Source organism: Chiloscyllium punctatum, chromosome 42, assembly GCF_047496795.1.
Source record: "Chiloscyllium punctatum isolate Juve2018m chromosome 42, sChiPun1.3, whole genome shotgun sequence".
Lineage (NCBI taxonomy): Eukaryota > Metazoa > Chordata > Chondrichthyes > Orectolobiformes > Hemiscylliidae > Chiloscyllium > Chiloscyllium punctatum.
Genome location: NC_092780.1, coordinates 29,197,331 through 29,209,606, shown reverse-complemented (window position 1 = coordinate 29,209,606; position 12,276 = coordinate 29,197,331). Strand labels below are relative to the sequence as shown.

At 43.6% G+C, this 12,276-nt stretch overlaps 1 long non-coding RNA gene across 1 annotated transcript; it reads right to left on the bottom strand.

Moving 5' to 3' along the window:
* Positions 1-2,822: 2,822 nt before the first annotated feature.
* On the bottom strand, positions 2,823-11,019 carry LOC140465860 (uncharacterized). The gene is made up of 2 exons (XR_011955173.1): positions 10,080-11,019; positions 2,823-5,389 (listed from the first exon to the last, which is right to left on the bottom strand). It is a non-coding gene; the product is annotated as an uncharacterized lncRNA (long non-coding RNA).
* Positions 11,020-12,276: the final 1,257 nt, after the last annotated feature.

Here is a 12,276-nt window from a genome sequence, read left to right as displayed (position 1 = left end):
GAGATTGGATATTAGCTTGGATAACTAGCTAATGGGCAGGAGGCAGTGAGTGGGAAGCGGTGGTTCTTTTCCAAGACAGTGACCCATGACCAGTGGCATTCCACAGGGATCAGAGCTGGCATTGCAGCATATTAATATATACTAATGATGTTGAGGAAAGAAGTGAATGTGGTGTAGCCAAATTTGCAGACAACACAAAACTAGGTGGAAAATCTAAAGGTGGTGGTTTGGAAAAGCACAGCCGGTCAGGCAGCATCCGAGGAGCAGGAGAGTGGACGTTGCAAGCATAAGCCCTTCATCAGGAATGTCGGTGGGGGGTTTACAAAGGGGCTAAGAGATAAATAGGAGCGGGGTGGGGCTGATGGGAAGGTAGCTAGGAATGCAAACGGTAGATGAAGGTGGGGGGGGGGTAATAGTGAAGGTCGGAGTGGAGGATGGAGTGGACGGGGGGAAGGAAGGTGGACAGGTCAGACAGTTTAAGAGGGCAGTGTTGAATTGGAAGGGTTGATCTGGGATAAGGTGGGGGGGAGGTGAGGAAACTGGTGAAAATGACATTGATTCCATGTGGTTCGAGAATCCCAAGGCAGAAGATGAGGTATTCCTCCTCTAGTCGTCGGGATACTAGGATTTGACAGTGGAGGAGGCCTAGGACTTGCATGTCCTTGGTGGAGTGAGGGGGGAGGGGGAGTTGAAGTGTTTGGCCACAGGACTGGGGGGTTGTTTAGTGCATGTGTCCCGGAGACGTTTTCTGAAACATTCTACAATTTGGCATCCTGTCTCCCCAGTGTAGAGGGGACCACATCAAGAGCAATGGACATAGTAGATGACGTGCTTGGGTATGTAGGAACATCTCTGCCAGATGTGGAAGGATCCTTTGGGGCCTTGGACAGAGGTGAGGGGGGATATGATGGCGTAGGTTTTACACCTCTTGCAGTGGCAAGGAAAGGTGCCGGGAGTGTAGGATGGGTTGGTGGAGTTTGGACTTAACATGGGAGTCACAGAAGGAATGGTCGCTGTGGAAAGCTGAAAGGCATAGGGAGGGAAATGTATCCTGGAGGTGGGGTCTGACTGTAGGTGGCGGAAATGGTGGAGGATGATGCATTGGTGGGGTGGAAGGTGAGGACCAAGGGGGTTGCAGTTGGAGGAATGGGATTCAGGCGTGGAGGTGCAGGAAGTGGAGGAGATGCACTGGAGGACATTGTTGACCGCATGGGAGTGGAAATTGCGATCCTTGAAATAGGAGGCTACCTGGGATGTTCTGGAGTGGAATTGATCCTTCTGGGAGCAGATGCGGTGGAGGTGGAGGAAATGAGAGTAAGAGATAGCATTTTTACAAAAAGGGAGGTTAGGAGGATGTGTAGTCTAGGTAGCTCTGGGAGTCGGTGGGTTTGAAGTAGATGTCCATGTTGAGTCGTTCACTGGAGATGGAGATGGAAAGGTCCAGGAAAGGGAGGAAAGTGTCCCAGATGGTCCAGGTGAACTTGAGTTCAGGATGGAAGGTATTTGTGAAGTTCATGAACTGTTCAACCTCCTCATGGGGGTACAAAGTGGCGCTGATACAGTCATTGATGTAGCGGAGGAAAAGGTGGGGAATGGTGCTGGTGTAGCGGCAGAAGATGACCTATTCCACGTTCTTGAAGAAGATGAATCCCACCCCTCAAACCACAACAAGAACAGAAACCCCTTGGTCCTCAACTTCCAACCCACCAACATCTGGATACATCGCATCATTCTCCACCATTTCTGCCATCTACAATCAGACTCCACTACCAGAGATATATTTCCCTCCCCACCCCCTTTCAGTATTCTGCAGAGACCATTCCTTCCGCGACTCCCACATTAGGTCCACAACCCCACAAACCCACCCTCCATTCACAGCATTTTCCCTTGCCACCGCAAGACATGTAAAACCCACTCCCATACCTTCCCCCTCACCTCCGTCCAAGGCCCCAAAGGATCTTTCCATATCTGGCAGAGATGTTTCTGCATATCCAAACATGTCATCTCTTGTGTCCATTGCTCTTGATGTGGTCTCTTCCACACTGGGGAGACATGACGCCAAATTGTGGAATGTTTCAGAGAACATCTCCAGGACACATGCATTAAATAATGTCACAACCCTGACTGAAAACTTCAACTCCCCCCTCCCACTCAGCTAAGGACATGCAAGTCCTTACAAAGAGATAGTGATAGGTTAAGTAAGTGGACAAAAAGTTGGGAGAAGAGATATAATGGCAAAATGTGAAGTTGTCCATTTCGGGAGGAAGAGCAAAAGAAGAGTATTATTTAAATAGAGATAAAATGCAGAATGCTGCAACATAGGATTTGGAAGTACTATGGCACAAAACACAGATACAGCAGATATTCAAGAAGGCTATTTGAGTATTGGCTCTTATTTCAAGGGAATTGGAATATAAGAGTAGGGAAGTTTTACTGTAATTGTACAAGGTACTGGTGAAACTACATCTGGAGTAACATGAGCAGTTTTGGTCCCCTTCTTTAAGAAATATGTTATTTCATGGGAGATAGTTCAAGTTGGCATAAGCCCTTCATCAGAAGCGTTGCAGTAGAGTTGAACTTCATCTCCCCCTCCCACTCTGCCAAGGACATTCAAATCCTGGGCCTCCTCCACCTCCAAATCCAAGTCACCCAACAACTGGAGGAAGGACACCTCCTCTTCTGCCTTGGGACCCTCCCACCACCACACGGCAACAATGTCGACTTCACCAGTTTCCTTACCTCCCCTCCCTCCTCCTCTTCCTAGATCCAACTGTGAGAAACAAAGCCCACTCACTTCAATAATTTCAGTCCGAGACAAGATCTGAATCAGTAGTGCCATTTATTTTACACTTGCAAGTGGGTGTGATGTCCCTTTCTCAAGGCAAGGGACATACACACACTAAATTCAATTCATACATAACATTTATATGATTTGATGTCTATTGTTTTACACTGCTCCCTCCCCTGCTTACATCGTCCACTTCCCTAAGACCGGCCCCCATTACCCCTGTTTGCCTCTTGCCTTATCCGGCCTTGTCTGTGATAAAATGCTTATTTCTGGTCTCACAAGGCTGTTTGACCTTACCCTGTTATAGGTCATTGTTAGGCATATCCCTTCTTCATCATTATCTACCCCCTTCATCTGTGTCTTTCCCGAGGCCGTTCTGATCCCTATGACCCTTTTAATTGGGGTTTGTTCCTGTGTTTTTGTAAAAGTGGGAAGCACATGTTTATATCTACTGTTTGTACAGGCGTATCTAGCTTAACTTCATCCCCTCACAACATCTTATCTACTTGCCCATAATGTCTACCTTCTGACATAGAGTTTTAGCTAATACAAAAACAATTATATATTTCCTCCACATTGTTTCCATTCTTGTTGACTCAGCTCTTGGCTAAAACAATTACACACTGGTGTGAGTTCACCTCCTTTGTAAGATGGAATTGCATAATTGCAGAAGTAACATTAATCCACCATATCCCACAATTCCCCCTCTTTCTTTAATTACCATTTGTTATCTTCTGCAAATATTTTATTTTTAAGCATCGCTCCCGAAATTCGCAAGCATCATCCCAGAGATTTCATCCATCTTGGTCTCACTCATCTCCTCATTATTTAGTCGATAAAGTCCTTCAGCCTGATTCCCTTTTAGGGGCATCTGTTTCATTAAGGCTGTTTCAATCAACCTTTGGGTGAGCCCTCGTATACAGGGTATGATCATTTTTATTAATTGTTACCCACCAAAAGAGAGCTGGCACAAAGCCTGCTGCAATCTGGTTACGAGCCTTGAATTCATCAGGTAGCCCCCTAGGGACTCCTACCGAATCAAGATAAATCCTGTCATTGAAAGAAGTGTCTAACAGTAATCTCTTACCCCTTCCCTTTTTCCCTCCTTTGTTTTCCTTCTCAAATGCCAGGGTAAATGGAATTGCCAATTGTACAATTGCACATATCCCTCTCCAATCTGGAGATAGCGTGGGTCTCAATATTTTGCCTCCACAGTCCCACCACAGATCCACTCGGGGAACCTTTAATGCTGAGTAGTTCCCTCCCTTCTCCGTTTTGGTGACATTCTTAATCTCTGTACATAGTTTCAGCTCCCCCAAATCTTTCGACTGACTTGTACCTCGTCTACACACACGATGTGTGATTTCCAACTGCGGCAGAAAACAGGGGGGGAACTTTTGCATCTTTCTTCTCCAAGGGAGGGAACCTCAGAGATAGGGAGGTACAATTCCTATCATTCCACGCAGTCTCATCCTGATACAGGGCTATCATACATTTCATGCCCTTCCTGTCTCGCTTCCACCCGAGCGGAAAGGGAACCACCTGGGCCACTGGCCGACCGGAGGCACATGCATAGCAATTGCTCTTGTTCAGACTTTTCACAGTATACTTTACCCATTCAACCCAGGCATTTGCATCCCCGTACCCAGTTTCTATTTCAATGGTCTGTTTCAAGTCCTTTACCTCTATAAATTTTACTACTTTAGGATCATCGGGAGGGGTGAAAGATTGTATCTTATTACCCAGTAGTTCTACCCGTTTTCCCTGTCCTACGCTAATTCAAAAACAATAGCCCAAGAAATCCTTCCCATTTGCTTTCATTTCTATCCCAAACATTTCATTTCATTGTATCTCATAGGTGCCCCCCCCCCCCCCACCAGGATTGTTTCGTGCCATGTGGTTTTCCTTATCATTAGGTATATTGGGTTACACTTTTTATCAGGACAATCACGAGCTGGTCGGAAGGGGGTCTGGTGTACTGTGACGAGACCATTATACTAAGTACCATCCCCAAGGCTATCCCCATAGGACTTAAGATGTATCTCAGAGCTGCGGTACTGTCTCTGATTATCTACATCCCCACAATTTACTAAGCTGCATACATCAGCGTCTATTACTTGTGGATTATCAGATTCAGGAACCGTTAATAATACATATGAAAATGATATTTGATGAAATACCAATACTAAGAGAGCTAGCATCATAACTCTAAGCATTCCCAGTATTCTAAACATCATGCTGAAGCACAAAAAGACTTAATATACAATCTTACAGAAATAATCCCGCGCTCGCGTCGCCACTGTATAATTAGTTACTCAAAGTCTCTTTAGTCTGAGTTTCAGCGGATCTTGTGTTGATTCGGCTGTCCAGACTTCTTTCTCCACGGGAGGGTCCACTGGCCCTTTGATCCGAGTGTAGTGAGTCCAGCCTTTCTCTGCTGTCCTTATCGCTGTTTCAGGGGTCAAAAGAGCCTGGTACGGCCCTTCCCAGTCCGGCTGCAATTTAGTCTCTGTCCATGATTTTACTAAGATTCAATCTCCCGGCCGGATGGAATGAACGGTGAATTCAAGGGGTGGAGTCTGTGCCAATAAACCCTGTTTCCTGAGGAAAGACAAAGAGGAGGACAAACCCAGTATATACTTCTTTAAAAACAAATCTTTAGTTTCGGGAATTGGCAATTCTCCATTCGTTCCCAAGTAAGGTAATCCAAATAAGATTTCATAGGGGGATAGTCCCAAATCTTTCCTTGGGGCTGTTCGTACTCGCAAGAGAGCTATAGGTAAACATTTGGTCCAAGGGAGTCTAGTTTCTATTATCAATTTAGAGAGCTGTCGTTTGAGTGTTTGGTTCATTCTCTCAACCTTTCCTGATGATGGCGGGTGCCATTGAGTATGGAACTCCCAGGAAATTCCCAACCCTTTCATTACCCCCCCGTAACACTTTAGAGGTAAAGTCAGTTCCTTGGTCGGAATCAATATGGTTCACGAGCCCATATAGGGGAATTATGTGCTCCAATATTGTTTTAGACACCCCACTCGCAGTGGCGGTAGCTAGGGGGTATGCCTCAACCCAACCAGATAAATGATCTACTATGACCAGCATATATTTTAGTCTGCCTACCCTGGGGAGTTCAGTATAATCTACTTGTATACTCTGGAAAGGTCTCAATCCTGGGTCTCTTCCTCCCGGGGTCTGTTTTCTCAAGACTTTCTTATTTACCTTTTTGCATATGATACATCCCTCACATATTTGTTTAGCAATTGTATATATTCCTTTACATCCATATTCCCTAAGAACTAAATCACACATTGCTTGTACTCCCCAATGGCTTGGTGTAGGACAGCCATAATCTCTCGCATCATCATTTTGTTTAACATTTCCCTTCCATCAGGTAACCTCCAAGGCCCGTCTGCTGTTTTTACAGCCCCTAAATCTCTCAATTCTTTTTCTCCACTTTCAGTAAATATAGGAGCTTCCCGAGGACCTGGGACAGTAGGTATTAGGGAATGAATCGCCACTTCTTGTGGATTCAGGGCTGCTTCCTTAGCCACCTCATCGGCTAATCTATTTCCCCTAACCTTTGGTTCATTTACTTTCTGATGACCATTTACATGCACTACTGCTATTTCTCGGGGAAGTAATAGGGACTCCAAGACCCGTTTAATCAATTCTTCATGTACTAATCCCTTCCCCCACCTCTGGGTTAATACTCCCAAAACCACTCCCTTATCCACGGTAGCAAAGAGGTGGAAAGGTTTATCTAGGGAAGGTAGGGCTAACACAGGGGCATGGATCAAATCTCTTTTGAGTTTCTCAACTAGTTCTTTTTCCTCATCATCCCAACTTAGACATTTGGGTTCCCCCCTCTAATAGTTTGAGATATAATTTCTTAGTCTCCAGTGCATAGGAATCAATCCACAATCTGCAATAACCCGTTAGACCTAAAAATTTGCGTAACTCCCTTTTAGTGCTGGGCAGTGGCATTCCCACTATTCCCTCTATCCGTTCCGGGCTTATCTTTCGCTTTCCCTCACTAACTAAATGTCCCAAGTATTTCACTTCTTGCTCCACATATTGTAGTTGGTTTTTAGATACCCGCAGTCCCTGCTGGCCCAGGAAATTCAATAATTTGTTAGTGGCTTCTACTACTCTTTCTCTTCTTTTTCCTGTTACTAAGAGGTCGTCTACATACTGCAACAGGGTAGTCCCCCTGGGGCTGCTAAATTTCTCCGATACTTGTTCTAACATCTGTCCAAATAAATTCGGGGATTCCGTAAACCCCTGGGGAAGCACAGTACACTGGTATTGCTGTTGCTGTCCTGTCTTAGGGTCTTCCCACTCAAAGGCAAACAAATTCCTACCTTCCTCTGCCAAGGGACAAGCCCAAAAGGCATCCTTTAAATCTATCACACTAAACCATTTGTGGTCATGAGGGATCTCACTTAATAACGTAGAGGGGTTTGGCACCCTGGGTGCCTGATCTGTACTGTTCGATTTAATGTTCTCAAATCCTGCATCAATCGATAATTTCCATCGGATTTCCGCACTGGTAGTATTGGGGTATTATAAGGAGACATACATGGCTCCAACAATCCATCTCTAATCAATCCTTCAATTACTGGCTGCAGTCCTCGTTTACCTTCTATGGAAATGGGATATTGTCGCTCACAGACAATGTCCCCTTTCCTTTTTAAATTTATTTCAAGGGGGGGGGATCTGTAATTTTCCACGATTCCCTTCTCTAGCCCATACAATAGGGTCTATCTCTCTCTCCATATCCTCTGTCAACATTGCCATTTGGACAACTAATTCTTTTTCCTGAATTCCAATCTCCAGTCCTAAGAGGATAATTAAATCTCTCCCTAGTAAGTTACTTCCTATATCAGGGATATACAACAATTCCCCTTTGACCCTATCCTTAGGACCTTCTATCATCATAGGTTCAAATACTGGAACAGTAAATCCCTCCCCTTTAACCCCTGAAACAGTAATTGACCGTGTCGACATTTCTACTTTCTTTGGTTTAAAATTCAGTGATGACCGTGCTGCCCCCGTATCTACTAGGAAGACTACCTCTTCCTTATAGGGTCCCACCTTCAGGTTTATCAAGGGTTCCTGGTGGGCCCCCGAGGGCAGGAACCCCTGACACCCCTATTCTTCATCAAAATTCATAAGCGGAATTGCCCTCTCTTCCCTTTTCAGAGCCGGACATTCCCGCTTAAAATGCCCTATCTTTCCGCAATAATAGCATCCTGCCTGTGGAGACCTCCAGCTCTGCCCCTGTCGCTCGAACCCTCTATCAAATACTCCCCCTTGTCCTCTCCCTCTCTCTCTCCCTTTCCCCCTTCCTCTCTGTCCTACATGCTGCCACCCACCGCTCCGGTTGCTCACTATTGGTTCCATTCTTTTCTTAACTACCTCATCAACCGTAGCTACCATCATTTTCACCTTCTGTTTCTGTCTCTCATCCTCTCTCTTTACAAACACTTTCTGTGCCTCTCTTAACAATTCATCTAATGGCTTTTCACTCCACCCTTCTATCTTCTGTATCTTTCTCTGTATATCTGGCCATGCCTTTGTCACAAAATGTACTTTCAAAAGACCCTGTGCCACTGGGTCCTCAGGGTTCATTCCAGAATATTTCCGCATTGAGTCTCTTAAACTTTGCAAGAAAGCTGAGGGAGTCTCATCTTTCTCCTGTCTAACTTCAAAGGCTTTAGTCAAATTCTGTGACTTCGGAACTGCCTCTTTTATTCCTTTTAGAATCAGGTCTTTCAATTCCCTCATTTCTTCTCTATGCTCCGGATTTTGATTTTCCCACTGGGGGTCTCTGAGGGGAAACTTCACCTCTCCCTGTCCAGCATCTCCATCTCCAATCGGATGTTCCCTGTCCCATATTTTAATGGCTGCTCCCCATATAAGTCCCCTTTCTTCCCCAGTAAATAGTATATTCAAAATAGACATTAACTCAGCCCAGGTATACAGACTGCGCCCCAAAAATTGATCAGTTTGTTCAGACAACCCTACCAGATCCTCAACCAGGACCTTCATTTCTTTTTTAAATATTCTGACCTCCCCACTGCTGAGGGGGACACTTACAAACCCAATCTTTGTCCCCTATTGGTACCTCCCGAAGGGGATAAGTCATTACGTTCTTCCCCTCTTTCTTTTTTTTTAATGAAATATTGCAATATTTCTAGCTCCCCATAACTTCAAACACCAATTCATCAATTCATGCTTGACTAACTTTAAAGCCTGTTCCAAATTTGTAAATATATTTATATATTTACGTTCATTTATTCAGTATTTAATATTCAAAATGTAAAATGCATACAGTTCTCAATTTTGAAATCCACTGTAATCACCCAGTTTTAGTCCCTTAATTTAAATCCAAAATTAGTTTTCTTAAGTAGTCCTGACCAATCATTGCTCAATTACAATACTATAGGTCTTGAAATAATCAGAGCTGCCTTAAAATTATTTGTCTATTCCAGTTTAAAGAAAAAAACTTCTAATGCATGAACAATGGCCGAATCCAAGGTCACAGATATTAACCATAGGATCTTGTTTTTACTACAATCTAATGTTGAACTGAAACTTCAACTGTCCTCCATAAATCGCTTTCATGTAAAGATAGAAGAGATTAGTTAGAAACTGATAGTAAGGCAGTCATGACCTGTAAGAAGAACAGGAGTTATCATTCTTTTTTTCATAATCTCTATAGAATCCTTAACCTTAAAAGAAATCATGTTAAGTTTCCATAATAAGAATCAGATTCAAAACAGTCCCGGAACTCAAGCTCCAGGGAATAAAACGCAAACATTCAATCACCAACAAACAAATGTGCATTCAAACCAAATCACAAAGGGTTAAACTTTCGACCAGCTGTACAGCTCTCTTCATTCTCTCTCTCTCTCTCTCTCTCTCACTCATTGACAAATAAATTCAGATATTTACAAACCCAGTCTTTGTCCGACCTGAATTTTGGTCAAAAGAGGCGGGACGAAGAATGGATTCCTCAGTCCATATGAAGCAACAATATTTAATCATCTTTTTCCCCTGTACAAGTATTATTTTGCCAATTCCACAACATCCTCCCCAAAGAACTTTCTGGAGGTATGTTGTAAGGGACCCCGCCTCCAATTCCATTGCTTTTTCCTTCTTTTGTTTTCCCAGAGGCTTTTTCCTTACCTACGACACAACCCATATTGAGTTCCTTCGTTAGTCCCTTATTAACTACTAAAACTCAATCCCGGCCACCAAGGCAATACTTAAAAGTCAGGTTTCTTACCTTGGTCTGTGCACAGAGTTGCCTGGCCCCTTTGTGCCGTATTGTCTATCGAGCTCCTATCACTGTCTGATTCAGATGTCTCTCTTGTGGGATTCGTACCAGTCGCCCAAGGGAGCAGACCAAACCAGGACACGAGACCGCTCCTCAATGGGGAACGGGACGCGTCTTCCCAGTGTCCAAGGCCAGCCACTCCCCCCGGTGATGGAAGAAAATCCCGGACGAGCCCCCAATTGTGAGAAACAAAGCCCACTCACTTCAATAATTTCAGTCCGAGACAAGATCTGAATCAGTAGTGCCATTTATTTTACACTTGCAAGTGGGTGTGATGTCCCTTTCTCAAGGCAAGGGACATACACACACTAAATTCAATTCATACATAACATTTATATGATTTGATGTCTATTGTTTTACACTGCTCCCTCCCCTGCTTACATCGTCCACTTCCCTAAGACCGGCCCCCATTACCCCTGTTTGCCTCTTGCCTTATCCGGCCTTGTCTGTGATAAAATGCTTATTTCTGGTCTCACAAGGCTGTTTGACCTTACCCTGTTATAGGTCATTGTTAGGCATATCCCTTCTTCATCATTATCTACCCCCTTCATCTGTGTCTTTCCCGAGGCCGTTCTGATCCCTATGACCCTTTTAATTGGGGTTTGTTCCTGTGTTTTTGTAAAAGTGGGAAGCACATGTTTATATCTACTGTTTGTACAGGCGTATCTAGCTTAACTTCATCCCCTCACAACATCTTATCTACTTGCCCATAATGTCTACCTTCTGACATAGAGTTTTAGCTAATACAAAAACAATTATATATTTCCTCCACATTGTTTCCATTCTTGTTGACTCAGCTCTTGGCTAAAACAATTACACACTGGTGTGAGTTCACCTCCTTTGTAAGATGGAATTGCATAATTGCAGAAGTAACATTAATCCACCATATCCCACACAACTCTCCAGCTTAGCACCAACCTCTTGAACTGCCCTACCCATCTATCTTCCTTCCTATCTATCTGCTTCACCCTCCCCTCCGACCTATCAACATCACGCCCCATCTGCATCTACCTATCGCCACTCTCCTATTTATCTCTCAGTCCCCTTCCTTCTCTACATTTCCGATAAAGGGCTTATGTCCGAAACGTTCACTCTCCTGCTCCTCGGATGCTGCCTGACTTGCTGTACTACAGTTTTTGACTCTGATCTCCCGCATCTGCGATCCTCACTTTCTCCTAACAGCATGATGGACAAGATTAATTGGGCCAATGAGTCTTTCACAGCCAACATGGCTGAGCTAATCTTACTGAAAAAAATTGCTTGACCAATAAGACTTCCAGGAAAATATATATAGAATAGTTAAAAATAAAACCATGCATTAAAAAGAAGAATGTTTTAAACTAAAAAAACTTAATTTGAAATCTGTGAAGGTGAAGATCAGATTTAACCAGCCAGAATACAAACAGGGCAAGAGGAGAGTTAGAGTATGTGAACTTCAGCAGTGAATCAGTCGACAATTAGAACTGGTAACTGTAGTTGATAAGTATCTGCAAGTGAGCCTAATGGCTGACTCGTTAAAGACCCAAGATTGCTGAGTAATTGCCCTCCCAGATTTTGTAAGATCTGCTTATAAATGCTATTTAAGTCGTTTACGTTGTCCAGGCAATTAGATGAAGGGGAACTCTTAAGAAATCAAGTGTAATTCTTTTTCTTAAAAGATTGATAGACAAAATCATAGATATCCAGCTGTTTAAGACGAGTGGCTTCATCTGGTTATGGTAAATATTGGATCCTTTTTGAAGTCTCAAATATGCCTTAACAGCGGCTGTCTGATGAGGAAGAAAAGAGCAGGCTATGGGCAAGTGACAAAGAGATGTGCTTTAGGTAGGTGGCAACTGATAGTAAACTGGGCTTGAAACTCATCCATTTCATTAGAAATTGGCATCGCTTTTAACTCTTCAAACCAGTGTAAATCTTACTAAATCATACTTAAATAATTCTAGGAAGGAAAATGGTGAAAATAATGAAATCTTTAGTCCAAGGGAAAGTGGTGACCTGATGATGTTATCACTGGACTGTTAATCCAGAGACCCACATAATGTTCTGGGGAGCCAGATTCAAATCCCACCTCAGCAGATGGTGGAATTTCTATTCAATAAAAATCTGTAATTAAGGGTTTAATGATGACCATGAAACCATTGTTGGT